We start from the raw sequence: 18682 nt of genomic DNA, 5'->3' as shown, positions 1-18682 counted from the left end.
ATCCTACAAGGAGTTGTACAGGACAAAGTGCTGTACACAGTAGTGCTCTCAAAGCATTCAGCTTATATTGACTAATACGCATATTTCAATTGGTGGCATACACTTCAGTGTGACTGATCTTTCAAAAGCTGGTTGATGAGGAATGTTGTCATAAGCATCAGGAGCCCAGTGGAGTAGTCAGTTCCTGGCTACCTGATGCTGTGTGCTGACTCAAACAGAAACCCTTTTTCTTTCCAGATGTAGCTGACGTAGACATTTGCTCTTCTGCCTCAGCCACAGGTTAGGTACAAGCTGTGCCCAGCCAGATCAATGTCTCACTGCCATTGCAGTCTCTATGCCAGATCTATGTATAAAGACATCTCAATGACTCTGGTCAAAATTCCCATGTGAAAAGAATAGTTAGGTTTTTCAGAGGGAGAACAATCCACAAGTCAGAGATCAGCAAATTGTTAAATGAAGAATGATGTATGTCACTTGCAGTCTTCATACCTACAAGAAGTTTTTTCAGAGCTTGACTGTGCTGTATTTCATCTAGCTACCTGCTTTGTGTGTTTAGAATGGAAATGCATAAAATCCCATTCCCTCCAGGAGATAAAGGGACATGTCACACCACACAGCTGGATGTTCCAGAGCTGGTCAGACTTGAATCCAGTGCCTGGGCTTGTCCCAATGGGCCTTGAACAGCCCTCTCATGGGCATGGCAGGACCCTCACTGCAGAAGTAGCAGCTGCTCTGGGAACACTGGAGCACAAGGTCTGTGCATGTAAATACTGTGCTTCTGTATGATGTAGTGGATCTTTTGGGTAATTTCTGGCAATGCAACTCTTACTGAGAGAAGCCTGGCAGCCTGCCCTGCCTGGTGTGCCCCGCAGAAACTTTGAAACCTGCAGGAGAGTCTATCTGCTTTCCCACTGGCAGAGCCTTGTTCTTCCCTGCCACTTCCCCAGAAGTGCAGCTTGGGCCCAAGCAGACCCTCTCTGGAAGGTTTAAAAGTACTGCAGAAGCCAAGCAAAGGATATAAATCAAAGCTATGGTGAAAGCATGAGGTTACAGGTGGTTGTCTGGACAGGAAGTTTCATGCAGACACCAGGATCATGCAGAAGGAATCTCATGACCTGGTTTTCAGACCCTTGTATCAATCACTTAATTTTTTTTCTGACTGAAAACATACACAGCATGTGAATTGGCAGTAGCCTTCATACTGGGCAGATACACACAGGCTGTGGCACACTTGAGTTTCATGTGGAACAGCTGTTGACTTCTACAGGAACTGCTGCCTGTGCTACTGTAATTAATACTAGTGTGTTTGGATTACTGCTTTCATTATATCTTTGTAAGGTAATTGTGTCAAAAAGCTACAGTCCGAGTTACTTTTTTATTTGCCTTGACCACTGGGTACATTCAAAAGAAAAGGCCATTCAGGTAGGCTATATCTTACCCTTCTTGAGCTGTCTGGAGGCCAGGTCTGTATTCCAAGCAACATGTATGGGTACTCTTGTGTGTCTCCTTCTTCAGGGAAGGTGGCCAGAGTGCTTCATTATGGATTTAGGAGAGTGAATCATACAGCAGCACTGCCTGGCTCTGTTGGTGGTGGAGAGAGCCAGGACAATTAGCTAAGCCTAGGCATTAACTCTAGGCTAAAGGGGTATGCTTTTCTTGCTCAGGGAAGTATAAGTTTGAGTTCCAATTAGCAGTATTTAAATGCAAATGAGCATAAAAAGAGCCTGGAGTGCTGCATGTCTGCAAAGGCATCTGTTGCCCACAGACAGATCGATTTGCTGCAGATGCTTGAGCATACTGCATATGCCCAGAGCTCCTCTTTGCCATGTCTTCAGTGAGCATCTCTTGTATGATGAGACACAGAGAGATGTTCCCTTTTGCTGACTCTGCAGGGGCAGTTGTAGCTTCTGGCAGTATGTGCATAGACAACTAGGTTGGACATATCTTAAGGCCTAATGGAAGGCGCTAATAAAGTTCATCTATTAGCAACCTCACTCCTAGTTTTCTTTTGCCAGCAGTATGTCTAGCTCAGGTAGAGGTGGAGAAGAGAGAAGTGTACTGGTGTGAAGATGCTCTGCATTGAAAGTTTGTTCCCCTCCCTCGGGGATACATCAACACCTCTTAGGTAAACATTGCTTCATTCATTCACCAAGCAAAGCAGAGGCCACCTCAGAGTTTATGTTGTCAACCTTTTATGCTGCTAGCATGGGGCAAAAAAAGGCATTTGTTATAATTGTGCATTGGAATATAATTAAAGTTGTATCTTACAGTGTCTGGAAGATCTCTCTTTCTCTGAGAAGAATAGGGCTGTTCTGAGTCTTATTTCACTGTGATTAAGTTATTTCTACTGGAGAGTGTGAAAAATCAGAGAGTCTTAGATACCATCTCTTAAAGAGAATGAATCTGGATTCAGTGCAGCTGGATGTAGAAAGCTGAGGCCTAGCAACAACAGCAGGGAGCAGTTACTAGTCCAGTTGTCCTTCTTCATCTTCTTTTTATAGATATGTTATCTGATTTATCTAGTTCAGGCATGTTTTAGTTTTAGGGTTGGCATTCAAATCTAAGACTTCTTCTGGAGATACTCTGAATTATTTGATAATTATGAGAAATCTTGGGGAGGTATCTCAGTGTTTACAGAGGAATATCTTGCTGTACCACACTCCAGATATATCAACACAGCCAAATCTCCTTCTAGTATGTTATAATTTAATTAGCTCCACTTCTTGAGTCATAATCTGTTTCTCTGGTGCTGAAACACACACACACACACACAAAAGACAAAATGCAAAATGTGAAGAAGTAATTGTGATCTTTGCTACTTGGATTTGGTACCATCTGTTAACATGACTTCTTGTATAGTAATTTTCCAATTTGTTTGTTGAATTGGAGTTTCATGCCATGGATAACATTTCCTTTCATTGTGAAGCTGTCAGATGTAGCTCCCATGAGAAAACCATCCTATCTGAGATCCTGCTCAGAATTGTCCTGCTTCTAAAAAGCAGCCGCACAGTTTTCTCTAGCTGAGGATCTAGCCCATAAAATCCTTCAAGGGCAAATTCTAACTGGGCAGTGAGCCAAAATGTCATTCCAGAGGACCAGATACCATGAAAACCTTGGCAGAGTTTCCCTAGATGTACTAGATGCATCTTGACTTCTCAGCCACAGATCTTTCTTTGCCTTCTCAAGAATATTACTTTACTATTAATTTGCTCTATTTACCCCTCTGTTAGAAAGGTTGATATTTCTGATTTTTCATCCTCTTTTTCACTACCTCCATCTTCCAAAAACAAAATGTTGGAGGCATTTCAAGAGTTGATATTTCCAGAGCTGGCCAGCCTGTGCCTTAGGGATGTTTGTAGCTGTTGAGTGCTTCAAAGATGCCTCTGACATTGGGACAACATCACATGCAGAGATCTCTGTGCTCACTAGGGCCGCTGGGTAGTCTGGTCTCCTGGCTGGGGGGAAAGTGATAGATTGCTACATCAGCATCTCTGGGATTCCCAAACCATCCTGCTGTGGAAAAGCAGGGTTTCATCAGCCTCTCCTCATATCAGTTGCTCCTGGGCTTCCCCCACATCACATCTCACTGAGATCAGTGGTACTTACTGATCTCAGTAGTGTGGTTTATTAGGCTCGCTACTCCAGGGCAGTCTGTCTCTGCTGCAGTGTTATTCCTCCATCTGTTCTTACAGTCCTACACTTTGAACCCTCTGCAATTTGCATCTTCTGGTGCTTCACTATCAGCTTTTTGGAAGATTTTCCTTGAGTGTCCTCTTTTCCACATGTTGATTACCACTTCTCATGCTTTTCTAATTATTACTGATGTGCTGAGTCATGGCACCACGTATGACAACTCTCTCCTCTGTCACTGTTAACCAGCAGTCACGTCTCATTCATCATGCCCTTACAGGCTGCAGAGACTGATGGCATCAGGCTAATGGCAACATTTTCTGGTCCCATTTTCTTTTTGGGTCATGTGGCGATCAAGAAAGAGCAGAGGGAGTATGAAACAGTTAAATGAGATCAAAGTCTCTCTTGTAACCTGCACAGAGAGTAACCACCATTCTCCTAGAAAAGGAACAGAAAATAACAGCTCGTGTCACTTTGTAACAATGATTGCAAAAAGAATGGGAAATAGTACACTTCCCTCATGTTTTCCACAGCTTCAGGAGTAGATGAATGACAATTTTTGGTTCCTTCTCCTCAGAGTGAGGAGTGAATGACTAATATCATTGTGACTGTTGCCATCTAATTGGCTCAAAAGAATTTTCTGGTGGTTCTCATGATTAACATCAGTTCTCATCATGTGCAAACCATTGCAGAGCAAAGACCTCCATTTGAACTGTTATGGTATGAAGAAGATGTAAAAGTACTGGGTTTCTGAAGCAATTCAATGTATATAAAGTATGTATGAATCAGTATTCTGATCTTCCTCTGCAGCAAGTCATGATGACTGATCTATTTCTACAGTTGCTAATTATATTTTGTTAAAAAATACTTGATCTTCAAGTGACTTTTTTGCAAAAATTTGGAGAGATTGAAATTTAAGGAAGACTTGCCAGGAGGGTACTACTGAAATACTTTGCTTTGAGTCGGTTTTATCCATTTCAAAACAGTTTGTTGGGCTGGGTTGCTGTGTGTTACTTAATATTGAGTCTGAGCTATTTGTGTGAACTGCTGTGATATTTTTGGGACAGGAAGCATTGTATCCTGATTATTTCTTACAGCCACTCCCATCTCTGCATTATCTAACCAAGGGTGTGTTGCAATTTCTCCTCTTACCTACTGTAGTGCTGGATCATGGGAAAAAGCTTGGACAGAGAGGCTCACATTAGACAGATGAGACAAACTGAAGGCAAACTGGGTCAGATCAAAATACTTTGCTTTGCGTCAGCTTACAGAAAATAAGTGTTTCAATTCAGAAATACCAAACCACTTCATTTTTAAATCAAAAGTTTGGAAATAACGTATTTGGCACTTGCTAATGTCATACTTTGAAGTCAGGGATGTGAATTTCTCATAGGTGATGAAGAAATAGGGCTCTATCACAGTGCAACCTTCACCAGCCTAGTGAGAAAAGGACTTTATGCTCAGTTTGAAAGAGATCAGTGCAAAGGTTTAAAAGAGTGAATATTACAGCAGCATCTTTGGAAGGTTAAGAAGACAACATCAGTACAAATATGGGAAAAGGACTAGACATTGTAGCAATAGAGTCAAATTAAATATTTCATAGATCAGTTACAGGACTGGAACATTCATACAGCTCATTCTGTACAGGCAGGCTTGGAGAAATGGAGAAGTGTTATCCATGCTTGTCCTGAAGTTGGGGAATAATGAAGGACAGACTTGTCTGGGAGATGATAGAAAGAGAAAGAGCAGAGCCTCTTTGACAGGTGGGTGTCATTTAAGCCACTTGCCTGGGACAAGTGGAAAGATGCTTTTGAGCAACTCTGGGAAGCACTTATTAGTGGCAAAGGGACACTTTATGTAGATATTGCTGGGAAAGGCAATATGGCAAAACCCCCTTAATGTATCACCATGGTAGGATATATTGAGGCAACTCTGTTTCACAAAGTAGAACTTATTAGGGAGATATTTTTACTAAGTTTTACAAGGGAAGATTTACTTGTTCACAGCATCACAGGATGGTTTGGGTTGAAAGGGACCTTTAAAGGCCGTCTAGTCCGAGCCCCCTGCAGTGAGCAGGGATATCTGCAACTAAATCAGGTTGCTCAGAGCCCAGTCCAGCCTGACCTGTTTCCAGGGATGGAGCATCCACCACCTCTCTGAGCAACCTGTATCATTGTTCCACCACCTTCATTGTAAAAAATTACTTCCTTACATGCAGTCTAATTTTGACTTCTTTTAGTTTAAAAACATCACGCCTTGTCCTAGCCTACAGGCTTTGCTAAAAAGTTTGTCCCTATCTTCTTCACAAATCCTCTTTAAGTATTCTAAAGAAAGAAGTGTTAATGAAGTTGGGAATCCACTCAAGAAAGAGATTTGGATTTCTGGACGGCTAGTGGGACGGATTTGTCAGACAGTTTGCATGGACCTAAATTGTACAATGATTTAAAAATGTAATTTCCAAGAGTAATTAATATTTAACTAATGTAATTTCTCAGTTTACAGGGCAAGTAGTATGCAATAGATATCATATAGATATTCTGATCTTGGTGTATCTCTTGATCTTGGCTTTCAATGTCTTTCCTTCATTATATTCTCTGACTCTGCTACCAGTCAAAATCTGGGGGATAAAATGGGGTAATCTGACCCAGTCAAAATTGCCTGCTTGGACAAATACGAGGTGATAAAGTGATACACAGCTCAAGTGTTAGGAAAACATTCTCTAATTGCATGAGTAGTAAAATTGTAGATTTTAAGTAATCGTAAGTAAGATTTTTAAAGTAATCATAAGTAAGATAAGTAAAATCGTAGATTTTAAGTAATCATAGATTACTTAGGGAGAAAGTGGCATATTCTTGTCTGAATTTTTGCAAGAAAAAGTGTGATGAATGTTTTTCAGAGGTGGTCTAAGTTATTTATTCTGTTTTAGAGCAAGGAAAGAGATTAAATAATCTCTCCAGATCACTTCTAGGCATGGGTTTTTAAGATTCTCTTAAGTGGGCACTTTGAGGTCTTTTAAGATCACTGCTTCTCGGGTGGGGTCAGGACAAGGATAGACATTGTACTGTGGAAATTTTCCTTAGGGCAGATGGTCATACAAGAAAAAGTTGTGGGTTTTACTGAAAATAATTATTCTTTACCTGCTCTGCAGAACTTCAGACAGGAATGCCCAGTGCATCAGACAGTATAAGCATTCCTGGAAGCTACAACAGATTATGTGAAAGTGTTAAAATGTTTTGTATTAACATAATTTTTATTGAAGAGTTGTGCTCCAATGATGAAGAACAAAGGAAGGGCATGTGATAGAAATGTGTAGTATAAACAGCTCACATTGCTCCTAGCAATTACATGGTTTTAATTGGGTAACAGATCATGAACTGTATTTGTAAAAATTATTCAGCAGTTTCAAAAACCACAAATATTTAGGAAAGCTGTGCCTTTCTGGAGGCACATGGCAACCAGATAAAGAATCAAAGTTCATTAACAGATGAGTCATTGCTTCTATGTCCTTGCCTGAGATATCCACATAAACTCTCACTGGCTTCAGCAGGTGGTGTGGTCAGACTAAAGGAGAGCGTGGTCTCTTGGCCAGGTTCTGGCCTGACTTCAGGCTCACACTGATTTGTTGGTGATTTTAAGCAAACAGAGAGAAAAGAGTGCCTCAACTTGCAAGGTTCATTAGCACTCCTCTTTCTCCCCTTCATCTTCTCATCCCATCCCTCTCATTGCTTCTTCTGCTCTTTGAAGGCCAGGGGACTTGCTGTCCTTTTTTCCGGGTGGTGACCACATGGCCAATCTCTCTACAAAGCCCTGGCTTGCTGGTAACTTTATGGCCATCCTGGTTTCTTCCAGGCTACCTTGTCCTTGCTACATGGATGATTGTTGCTCATGAAGCTGGGTCTGATTTGCAAATTAAAAACTTTCAATAGTTCTCTCTATTTTATATTGAATTACAGCAGTACTGATTGAGTTGACTACATGGATTTGCAACCAGCAGCTCAGCAGCTGCTTCATGAACCATCCTTCCAGGAGGGGAACATCACAAAGATGGGTGAGTTGGATGCTGAGGAGTGGGAATTGATCTATTCATCCCAAGAGAAATCCTCCCCAGTTGTGAGTCAAAGCCTGCTGTCTCTTGCCTGAGATGAGGGGAATCTCCCAAGGGCAGCTAATCTTGCACGATCTGATTACTTGAGATCAAACATCATGATATTGGGTCATTAGATACTTCTAAAAGTGCATGCAAACCTCATTCAAATTCCCATATAGCTCTAGCCAAAACACAAGCCAAATCATGATCCAAATAACCTCCTCCTCAGCCCACCTTCGTTGCCGTTCTGTTTCAGTGGCAAATGCAGCACAGAAAAGATGCCTGAATGCTTAATTCAGAAATTTACTGTTTAAGGCATTACTTGTATGAACACCAGCGTAACACATAGAATACCAATGCCCTAAATTTAGTAGTTTAGTCTGAGTCATTTTCACTACGTGGGAGGGCTGTGAAGACACTCCACAGAGTGGAGAAACTTGCTGGTGGTGTCTGTCCAATGAGATTTTTTTTTTAAAGTCAGAACACAGCAGAACTACAGATATGTTTGTGAGTAAAATGCAGTTCAGTTGCAGGCTCCAGCACAGGAGAGGGGCGGTGTTGCTCTCCACCCACTTCAAAAGCCGAAGTCAGGTTTGACTGATATGTATCTCTGACACTGAAATAGGTACAGAATTTTTCATGACAGCAACACACAGACAGAGGTAAACACTCTGGCTGTGTGATTTGGAGGGACATGGTGTAATCCCCAGATTTGTCTGTGCAATTACATCTTATTTTCAGATTCCCTAGTGATAGCAGCTGGGTTGAAACAATCCTACATGTAACCAACCAGGTGGCAAAAGTTATCCCTGGGTTCATTCACTGAGGGGTGAAATGTCCCACTGAAGACCAGGTGACTTTTGCCACATAAGTCATCCAGCAGGGCTAGAAGTACACAACAGTCTTTGAAATAGATGTGGGCACGAGTCATTAGGTGTGGATGTGAAGGAGGCATTTAGACTTGGTATTCTGAACTGGTAACACCTTCCTGCCAGTCTGGGTTTTATTCTTGCTCCATTAGCCTTTTGGCATGAATGCAGCTGATTTGAAGTTGACACAAATTTAGCAATTCCATTTTGGACAATCTTCCTGGGACCCTATGGAATGAAACTGCTCCTCTCCTCAAATGAAAACCTAACTTCAGTACCTTATTTTAGTCAGAATTGATAATGTTTTTATTTTGAATAAAAGTTAGTTCTAGCTCAACCCCTGCTCTCTGTGTTGAGAGATGAAGCAAGCAAGAGATAAAGGATGTTTTCATGCACTGTATCCTGTCTGATATCAGCCGTGGCAGATGTGTAAACATACTCAGGCTTGACCCTATACTCTGATTTTCATGAGTGGTGCCACAGAGGTCAGGGCTCTGCTCACACAGACTGGAGGATTGGTTGTGATGTGTTTCATGCCAATGAGATGAACTCTGTTCCTAGAGAAACTCCAGTAAAGTCAAAAGCTTGTTAATAAGAAAAGTAGTTAGCTGCTATACTAAACAAAGTAGAATGCCAAACAAAACCCTGTTCTTCTATTTGTTCCTATGCCGGCATTTAGCAGCCAGGAAAGACCAGTCTTATAAATGTGAAATCATATCCATGGCAACATGCAAGCCATGTTTAACTTTGCAGCATGTTAAAAGGTACATTTTAAAAAAAAGTATTTTACTGTTGAGAATAACAATTATGACTTTTAACTCAGCTATTTGAACTCAGTCAGCCTGAGAATGTTGATGGTGAGGGTAAGGGCCAGAGGCACAGCTTGTTCCTCAGAGCACTTGTTGCTAGACATTCCCAGAAGGTATTATTGCTTAAATACAGCTTGTGTTTTCTTTACCCAGATTCCTTTAGCAGGGAAGATATGACAGGTTGTGATATCGGACTGCAGTGAAGTTCCATTGGTGCTATTCTGCCCTTCATGAGTGAGCATTGCTGGGCTGTGCAGCTGGCAAGCACATGCCCTGTTCTTGGGTAAGTACTGGATTCAAGGAGCTTGATTAGTGGTAGGGCATCCTGGGATTATAAGCACCCTACTCAGGTGCTGTTTGGTAACTCCTGCATCGTGCTAAAAAGCAGACATTGCTCACAGAGTAGGAGAGCAGCTGAAGTAGGGAGTAGACTGAATTAGTGTCTGGGCTTGAAAATGTATTGGGAAAACTAACAGAAAGATCCCAACTTGGAGCAAAAGCTGGAGCTGAAAACTGCAGATGGTTTTCTTGCCTGTACGATAATGTCAAACCCAAAAAAAGTGAGTTTTCACACTCTGTTGTCTGTTTAACACAAAGTGAAAATTATGTACTGGAAAATGGAGCCCCGTGACTGGAGAAAGCAGCTCTGACTGTGCCTATACAATACCATACAGGGCTTTTTTGGAAGTTGGGCTTGACTGCTTTTGCAGAGGTCTCTGAAGCCTTGAGCTCTGAAGCCTTGTTTGCTATGGAGTGAAGGGAGGGAGAAAGAGCAATGGGATGTGTCCTCTGTAGTTTTTATCTATTAGCAGCTTCATGATAATGCCATTCAGAGTGAAGAGTGCTGGAATGTCTTCTAAAAACCACAAGTTTCATCTCTAAGGGCAACAGAACAGCCCGTGTTGGTTGTGAGGGCAGTGCCAGAGGTCACAATGGCTACAGCTGGATTTCAAAAGGCATGGTGGAAAAGAAGAACAGGATTTTCTGGTAGGTACTGTCATGTGTGTCTTGAAGCAAAAGGGCTGGTAGATGCAGTAACCTGAGTGTCTGGCTCTGAAAAGACAGCATCATCTTGGAAGAACACACATGTATTTGCTGTCTTCTGTAGCTCTTCATCATGGTTCTGGTTTCTCTCTTTTTTAGCTGCACAGAAGTGAGGCAAAGATGATACAAGGTGCACTTCCTATAGAAATTTAGCAGCATATATATTAGCATTTAGCTCTCTTTACAGAAAAATGGAGATAATGTATCAGTACAACCTATCCCCTCACTATTTAGGAGAGTCTCAGACCTGTGTTTAGCTGGACAAGGAGGGTTAGACTGAGCTGTACCTTTCCATTTTTGTAAAGTGGACACAGATAGTATGTTCCAGCAGGATTAATGATTTGACACTGTACCTCAGTTATTGGAGGTGTTGAGTTCAGTCTGGGGAGAAGTGTCTGAGATGCCTTGCTACTAAGCTGTCTGCATTCTGGTGTGAGGGGAGAGAATGAAGCACCAGGCAGTACCAGAATAGCATCCTGGGGGATTGAATCCACAGTAACTCTTTACATGGGACTTCAGTGAGAGTCGCCTGTTTCATAGTTTTTTGAAATACTTTATCTTCAGATGCCTAAAATGAGAGCCAAGGAGCCTGAAGTACCTAATTTTGACAAGTTACTTTTATTTGTGGGAAGTTTCCTGAAAGGACTTCAGGAGTTATTCTGCGGTGAACTTTGGATTCTGCCTTGGGTGGTGGTATCCCTTGTGGAATATGTGTTGCTCAGTCTGTAGAGTTGTCAATACAAGGCATATTGTTCTGTGAGCCCTGTGGGTGCTTTGGCCTTTGCTCTGGATCTTAGCTTTAGTCATGCAACTCTTCTTTTGCAGGATGTTGGTATCTTTAGATCTGTCTGCTGTGTTCTTCCTGCTTTCATGCTCAAGAGTGTGTGGGAGAAGGTGGCCAGGAGTATAGTGTTGGAACGACCTTTTACTGATGGAGGCACAGTGGTGGTGTGTGCTGCCAACACACTCTGGCAGTGGATGCATCTATTTCAGCAAAGCTGTGCCTTCTACTGTTCTACTGCTCAATCTTGTGGAGCCCGAGAGAAATGGTACTTGCAGAAGCCTGGATTGTAGGGCAGTGGGTGTGTGACAGCTGTGCGGGTGGACACCCCAAGTGGGGGTGCCATGGGTTTTACCCCTCTCATTCTAGTGTACATAGCTACACCTGCTAAAGTCAGTTGTGCCCATGTAGCTGGGATGTCTTCTGCTGCTGTCACTTCTTGGGGAAACCTCCTTTAACAGGTCCTTGAGCACTGGCTAGAACTGTGGCACCCATTGGGACACACAGGGACTCAGAGACCCCATTAACAAGAGGATTTCCCCCTAACCTTAGCAGACCTCAGCAAGACCTCCAGCACTTGGATCTTGACCTCAGACCAAATACCTCCGTCAGGTATCTTTGAGGGGAATTTGGTAGAATTTTCCTCATTTCATCCTTAAGTGCCCACTGGTGGTCTCTTTTGAAGAGGCAACAGGACCCACTGAAAGGCTGTTTTTCCATGAGGGTGACTTCAGCATACTGGTGACAGCTATGGTGGGTGTCTAGTGAGCCAAGAGTGTCAAAGCCAACAGCTAAAATGACCTTTAGGCTGTTTACTCAAAGCAGTAACAGACTCGCCCCCGACTTCCTGATAAGGCCATCACTTATCAAGAAATAAGAAGAGCAAGTGGCTAGATATGGAAATCATTGTGGGAGTGCCTAATTGAAAACACACAGCATCGTATAGAAATAATGCTAGACACCAGTAACCTTTGCCTCTTCTGTGGAATATGTATGTAGAAACCAGGAGAATTACCAGGTATTGGAAAAAAGTTCATTCCAACACAAATAGAAAACCTTTTCTTGGAGAGACAGAAGTGTGTAATTTAAATCAAGTTTCTCCTCATGCTCCATGCTTCTGTTTTGTAGATATGTAGTAAAGTATCAGAAATCAACACATTTCATCTCACTTGAATGAAACATTTTAGAAGAGGAGTCTAAAGTAAAATGAGATTAAGTAGACACTAAAAATCCAGTAAGCTCTTAATTTAATAGCTAGATATGTAGAAAGCTAAGTACCAAATAGAAGCCAATGAGTTGGTTTCCACTCTAATTTAGAAAATCAAGTTCTTTCTTACAAAAAAATTTTGCATAATCATAAGACAAAAATATACTTCAATACATGCTTTAGAAAGTATTGGTATTTTAATGGATTTACCTCATGAAGTTATATTGTAGCATTTTACCATCTCAAACTGAGCTTTGTTTTAGCTAATGTTCACCTGATTTAGTTGGTTTTTTCTTTTAATTAATTTTTATTATTTAATTTATATTAATTGTTATTTGGGGAGAGAATAGCAGCACCATCTAATCCCACTTTTGTATTTGCTGGAGAATGTCTAGACTGGCTCGTGTGAGGGTTTTCATCCTGGAAGGTTTTAGTAAGATCCCTCTGCACTTGGTATATACGTCACATAAGTACCGAAACTGAAAGCTTTAGATGCGATACAACACCTAGTAATAAACTGTTTCAACTTTTTTTTTTAAGGGGAAAGAAATACCATCTTTTGGCAGTGTTTCCTCTCAAACCTCAGAGACTTGCTGATCTGCTGTGTAGATCTGTGCTGTGGTTGCAAAGTATCAAAACAGAACTAAGGATTTTTACATCTACTCTTCCCACCCAGCACTCACAGCTCCTTCCCCCTTCCCTGTCTGTCGGGTAGTTTCTGAAGGCGGTGAGGAGACAGGAAGGGAAGGGACACAGAACTGACCATTGGACAGATAAAAGGAGAATAGTGCCACCAGCTAAGCCTCATTTCTTTAGGAATACAGCCAGAAAATGCCTTGGTAATTAGAATGGATGGTGAATATTGCTGGTTTTCTTTGGGGGGGTAGGGGAGAAAGCAAGGCAGAAGCACCTGGTTTCCATGTCAGAGTAAGGAATTTGCAAATGTTCGGGGCAAATGGTTTCATTTTCTTCCATAAACTCTGAGCTTTTTTAATGAGAATGATGGTTTTCTGTTGTCTTGTGCTGTTGTGATACATCATGGGAACATTTGGAAAGGACACATGTTGGACATGGAGCCCAGTTGCAGCCAATGGGCCATGAAGGATAATGACATCCAAACCAGAACTCCAGTTAAGTCATGGGGATGTTTAATTTCTTATCAGATTTTGGAGTTTTCTTTGCAATTTTCTATGCAAAGCAGACACTTGGAGTGGAAAAGGTCATTTTGATAAAAATCCAACTTTTCACTAAAATCAGTTCTCTTCAGCACCCTGTCCCAAAATCTGTTATGTTCACAGTGTTCCAGAACAGCCTTGCCATCTGTCAGAAGCATTTTTAGGTAACAAATTATTCAACCTAACTGTGCCCTGTCTTTACCACACCAGTTGTGTTGTCTTTGAACTTCCTTGGGATAGACAAGCCTGAGGCTCACCACAGGCAGCAGGAATCTCCAGACACTGGAGGGGAACCTCTAGAGCCAGGAAATAGAAATGTCCTGAGGATGTGGGTGTTTCTGAAGCACCAGCCATCTCCTGAGTAGGGATGTCTTTACCTACTACTGCAGAAAGTGAGTGTGTTCCAGCACGGAGGTAGTGCTGTTCCAGAAAGGAGTGTATGTCTTGCTCTCCCTTTAAAATGGATCCTCTTTTGCATATTTTGTATTCTGGTAGGAGGTGGGAGGTCACACTCAGACTCTTCCTGACAAGATCCAAATTCATATTATCCACCCCCAGTTACTGCCTAAAACATATGAAAAGTTCTCAGATAAAGGATCTTTCTCTTTCAGCCATGTGTTCTGATCACTAGACTGAGGATTCAGCCCTCTTAGGATCAAAGCCTGAATTTTTGTTTAGAGGGGAGTCCCCCTATCCAAAGCCCTGTGGTTAAGGCATTTCTTGAGAAGGTGAGAGACAAGGGTTTGAACTGCTGAATACATATCTCATGCTTCTTTTCAAGAGCATGCTAATTACTAGGCTGTGATATGAGAAGCAGACAGTGTTGCCACTATCAAATTGGTTATGCAGCCTGGGTTTCAAAAGCAAGTGGCCCAGCCAAGTTTGAAGCCCCAGCAGTGCTGGGTCAGTGTGCTCACAGCTGTGCTGCCTCCAGTGTGGGCTCTCTGGGCTTGGCTCTGGGGCTGGAAATGGGTTCTGTCAGCTGTGCGAAGCTGGGGAATATCCGGGGCAGGCGGGATGATATGGGAAGCAGTTAAGGGGCACAGATGGCTCTGGTGGGGGGCAGAGGAGAAGCCTTCTCTAGCCACAGTTAAGGAATTAACTTTCTCCAAATGCTGAGTTGTACATGCAACGTGTCACTATGAGAGCTGTTGAATATTATGTTGTGAGACCACTAATGAACTCGATAGCCACCACATTCACCAGTTGGTGGAACAGATTTACCCATCATTTCTGAGTTTAAGTGATGGGACTTTACTTGTGGTTAAAGTTGTGGGGTGAGGTTTTTTTTTTTTGGGGTTTTTTTTTTTTTTTTTGGTTGTTTGGTTTTTTAAAAATACACTTCAGTCTCACTTAAATACATTTCAGCTGGACTGGAACTTTTAACAGTGTTATTTTGTCTCCTCAAGTCTTCTTCAAGATAAGGTTTTCTTGTATTCTGAAATGATGTGGCAGAAGGCAAAAAATAATCTTGTGACTCATTAGGAAATAAACAGAGGCATAATTGCCATCTGTGTTGCAGTCCATTTAATCTTTTCTCTCTCCAGTCATGGAAAAAAAGTTCATAAAAAAAAAGTTGAGGTCTGGTTTTGTGATATTCTTGAGAGAAGCTAGCATTAAAAAAATACAGAAAAGAAAGGGAAAAAAAGCCCCAATATGGGCACTATACATTATCTTAGACAAAATGGATTAAATTTCTGACACCCTACTCATCAAATTCTGACCTTCATTTGACCCCATTGGCTTTTTACTGTTTGATGTTCTCAAACGATTTGGTGCCACTTTTCCTTAGCAGTGCAGTTAATTTTGAGTGTTAGATAGAGATCAATAGTCATAGCTTGAAATTGGCACTTTTGGACGAAAAATATGTTGTGTGGCAGTAACATAGATTTGATAGTAGTTCAGTTAAGAAAATGGTGTACTCTTTCATTATTGTTTTCAATGACAGTATCCAGAGTGTTACTTCATTCTCCTAGCAAGCTTCTGACAGTCTCTTGTAATATCTTATCTATCAAAGAGTTTTCATTCCTCTCCTTTCATGCTTGGCTTCTGGAGTGGAACTTTATTTAAAAGGTCCCTGAAATTAGAAAGAATGACCATGGCACTTCTGCTATCAAGCTCCTCAGTAAGAAATAAACCCCCTTACTTCTAGACTTGTGTCTGGCCTCCTGCTTGCCCACACTGAAATCTCATTTACAGTGCTGGCTGTGTGGTGGAAGCTTGACTGTCAGGAGGAAGTAAGTGGCCTGTTGGATAGGGTTTAATCTTCTCACAGGTAGGTGGGTTCTGCATACTGCCTTCCCCACCTTTGTCTGTATGAATGTGCCCTGTGCCTTGCTTTCAGCCCATTGCTGCAGTGAGAGGTGGGCCTCCATTCAAGGGGTGTTTAGTCCTCAGCTGCGGCTTGGAGCATCTGCTTAGAGTATACAGCTACTCTGGAGTGCTGGGCTGGGGCTCAGGCAGTCTCTAGGGCGCAGGATTTTTCAGGACTGTGCTCCTTTCTGTGGGGTCCCACTTCAGATCACATAGTCCTGTTTAGGAGTAATGAAGTTCTTCTTCAGGCTTCCATCAATGCAGGTACTGAACATTTTGGGGAGTTTTCAGCAAGCTGCTAAAATCTGACTTCCATGCAGGTGTGTCTTTCCTCCAGTATAACTTTGGATATCCTGACTAGTATAATCCAAATTTGACAGGTAGTTGAAAATATCTTTTTGACTAAATTAAATTAAATTATATATGTGGGGAAGGAGAAGAAAATACAGATGGCTGAGGAGAGGCTGTAGAGAGAGACACTTGGGAGAGAGATGTCATGACAGTCTCAGGTGCAGGGAAATGTCAGCCATGGCTTGTGCCTTCTTCATACCAAAGGAAGAGTACAACCTTTGAACACAGATGAATAAGGAACCTGGCTACAGCATTCTTCTGCTCCTGGAAATATTTGATTAACTTTGACATATTTCCTTGGAAAATAGTGAGCACCTCTGTTTCAAAAACTACTTGAAAAGTGTTCCCATAAGCAGTTGTGGCAGGTGCACCATGATGCTTTTCATGAAGCAGTGGGGACTTCTGTCCCAGGGACAGGCATCTGCAAGTGGCTATATTTTCCTTTTCTGTTTTCTTTAGACTTAAGTCTCTGTAAAGTGTGTACAGATAAAATGTGGACAAAATATTTCTCCATGACTTTCTGGCTATTTAGCAGAGGAGCAATGGCAGTGATGGATAAAGACTGCTGAGAAGGGATATTGTAGGTACCCATGACTCATGCTCTTTACCTGACAGCACCTCTGGGGCCTGTGGATATGAAATGGAGTTAGACCTTGTACTAAGGAGTTAGTATGAAATGGAGTTAGATCTTGTACTTCACATTTTTGTTGTCTGACTCAGGTCTGGAGATGCTTTGTGTACTGCCTTCCTGACATTTATCATGTCCTGAAGGCAATTGCATATAGCATGCTTTTTCAGAGGCTTGTGTTCTTCCACCCATAAGCCCCAGCCCACTGTCAGGAGGGCTTGGAGACATACCAAAGCAAGGCTGTCCTCTTGTGTGACCTGAGTTTAACTGCAGCTGTTTGAGGAGATTTCCCTGATGAGCGCACAGCAAGTGTGCTGCGATACCGACTTCTCAGATGTGTGGCTGGAATTCAAACATCACCTTATAGACAGAAACCCATGGGTGCACATCTACACGAGGACTGAAAACTTCAATTCCTTTCAAGGATGTGTCTTTATGACAGTCTCCATCTGTAATCATTAAACTCATGATAAATCACAAATCCCTCTCCTGGAGACCAAGCCTCGATGGTGCTGAGTACCAGCAATTCCCATTACCTTCAATAGCCACTGTGGGTGCTGAGCATCCTGGTTACATCTGCTCACCTCCCAGGAGGCCACACTGTCCTATTGCCTTTAGGTATATGTACTGTTCTCATTGGCTGGGATTTGATAGACTAAAGTTACCACACTGCTTTAAATTCCATGTAAAACCAGGAACAAAGATTTAGTGAAAACAAACTTTTAATAAAACTTTGACCACAGTTCTCACTGAAAAGATTTTAAGTAGGCTAGCTTCTCACATATCTTCTGTGACTCATCTGCAACCCTGAGCAGCCTTCCTTCCCAGGTTCAATTTTAAACCTAAAAGAAGGCTCAGTCTTGCCTTCCCATAGCCATGTGTGTTTCGAAAAGCAGTGCCACTGTAGCTGCTCGTGTGCCTCGTTTATACTCTTCCTGACTGATACGTTTCAGTGCCTAAGTGCATTACTTGTGAGTTTTTGTAGAGCAGCTCCAAAACTGTGCCAGTGGATTTTTCTAGTTTATAGCATCAGCTATTCAGACAGGTGTGTAACAACTTGCTTGACTATACTTGTAGGTGATGCCATTGATTATTAAAGCAACACATCCACTTACAGGTAAGATATGCTTAAAAATGTCTTGCTCAGTCAGGAGTGGAGCCCTTAATCTGCTCTGCATCCTGCAGTTTGCCAGGAAGGCTGTGGGAGCAGAAGCAAACTCCAGAGCATTGAAGAGGTGAATTGAAGAGAGTAATCACTGGAAGAATTTACATATGAGATTTGATCACCTTGCTGAATTCTGGGGATTACTGAGGGGTGGGATCTGGGAGAAATCCCTGGCATGCTGCTAGTTACATTAAATTGATATTAATAGTGAATTGTTTTTAGGAGGGAAGCTGGCATATTGTAAAAATATCAAATGATAATGCTATGGTAGTTGATATACAGAATGTGCATTTGCAGCCTGGATTGTTATGTGCTTCTAGGTTTGCTAGAAATTTTAGGTACACGCTTACTGCAGCTTTTAATGTAGGCAAAATACCCAGCAATATTTAAGTAAATTATTTGGAACAGGAATTGCAAAGTCAAAATAAATGGTTTATTTGCTTTATTACCAGGGACTACACATGTGCTACAGTTGGGCTGGTTTTTTAGAGCCAGATGAAAAAATGCTGCCTTCAGATAACTCCATCTCTTGCACACTCTCTTACTGTGATGTCTTCCGTGTTAGTGTGGCATGGTTGCACTCTTTGCTTTACTGTACAGAAGGGAGTGCCTGAGTTTGGGGA

At 41.9% G+C, this 18682-nt stretch overlaps 1 long non-coding RNA gene across 4 annotated transcripts in view; it reads left to right on the top strand.

The window, feature by feature from the left end:
• LOC128791844 (uncharacterized) overlaps positions 1-18682 on the top strand; it is a 36691-nt gene that overhangs the window by 4712 nt on the left and 13297 nt on the right. For 3 of the 4 annotated variants that reach the window (XR_008432177.1, XR_008432178.1, XR_008432175.1), the window contains exons 2-4: positions 7584-7678; positions 9549-9678; positions 10205-10382. This is a non-coding gene — a long non-coding RNA (uncharacterized LOC128791844). The remainder of the gene's footprint in view (positions 1-7583; positions 7679-9548; positions 9679-10204; positions 10383-18682) is intronic. The other variant, XR_008432176.1, reaches the window with a different exon arrangement.

This window comes from Vidua chalybeata, chromosome 8, assembly GCF_026979565.1.
Source record: "Vidua chalybeata isolate OUT-0048 chromosome 8, bVidCha1 merged haplotype, whole genome shotgun sequence".
NCBI classification, from domain to species: domain Eukaryota; kingdom Metazoa; phylum Chordata; class Aves; order Passeriformes; family Viduidae; genus Vidua; species Vidua chalybeata.
The sequence above is the reverse complement of the archived record's forward strand: the minus strand, read 5'-3'. Positions and strand labels throughout refer to the sequence as shown.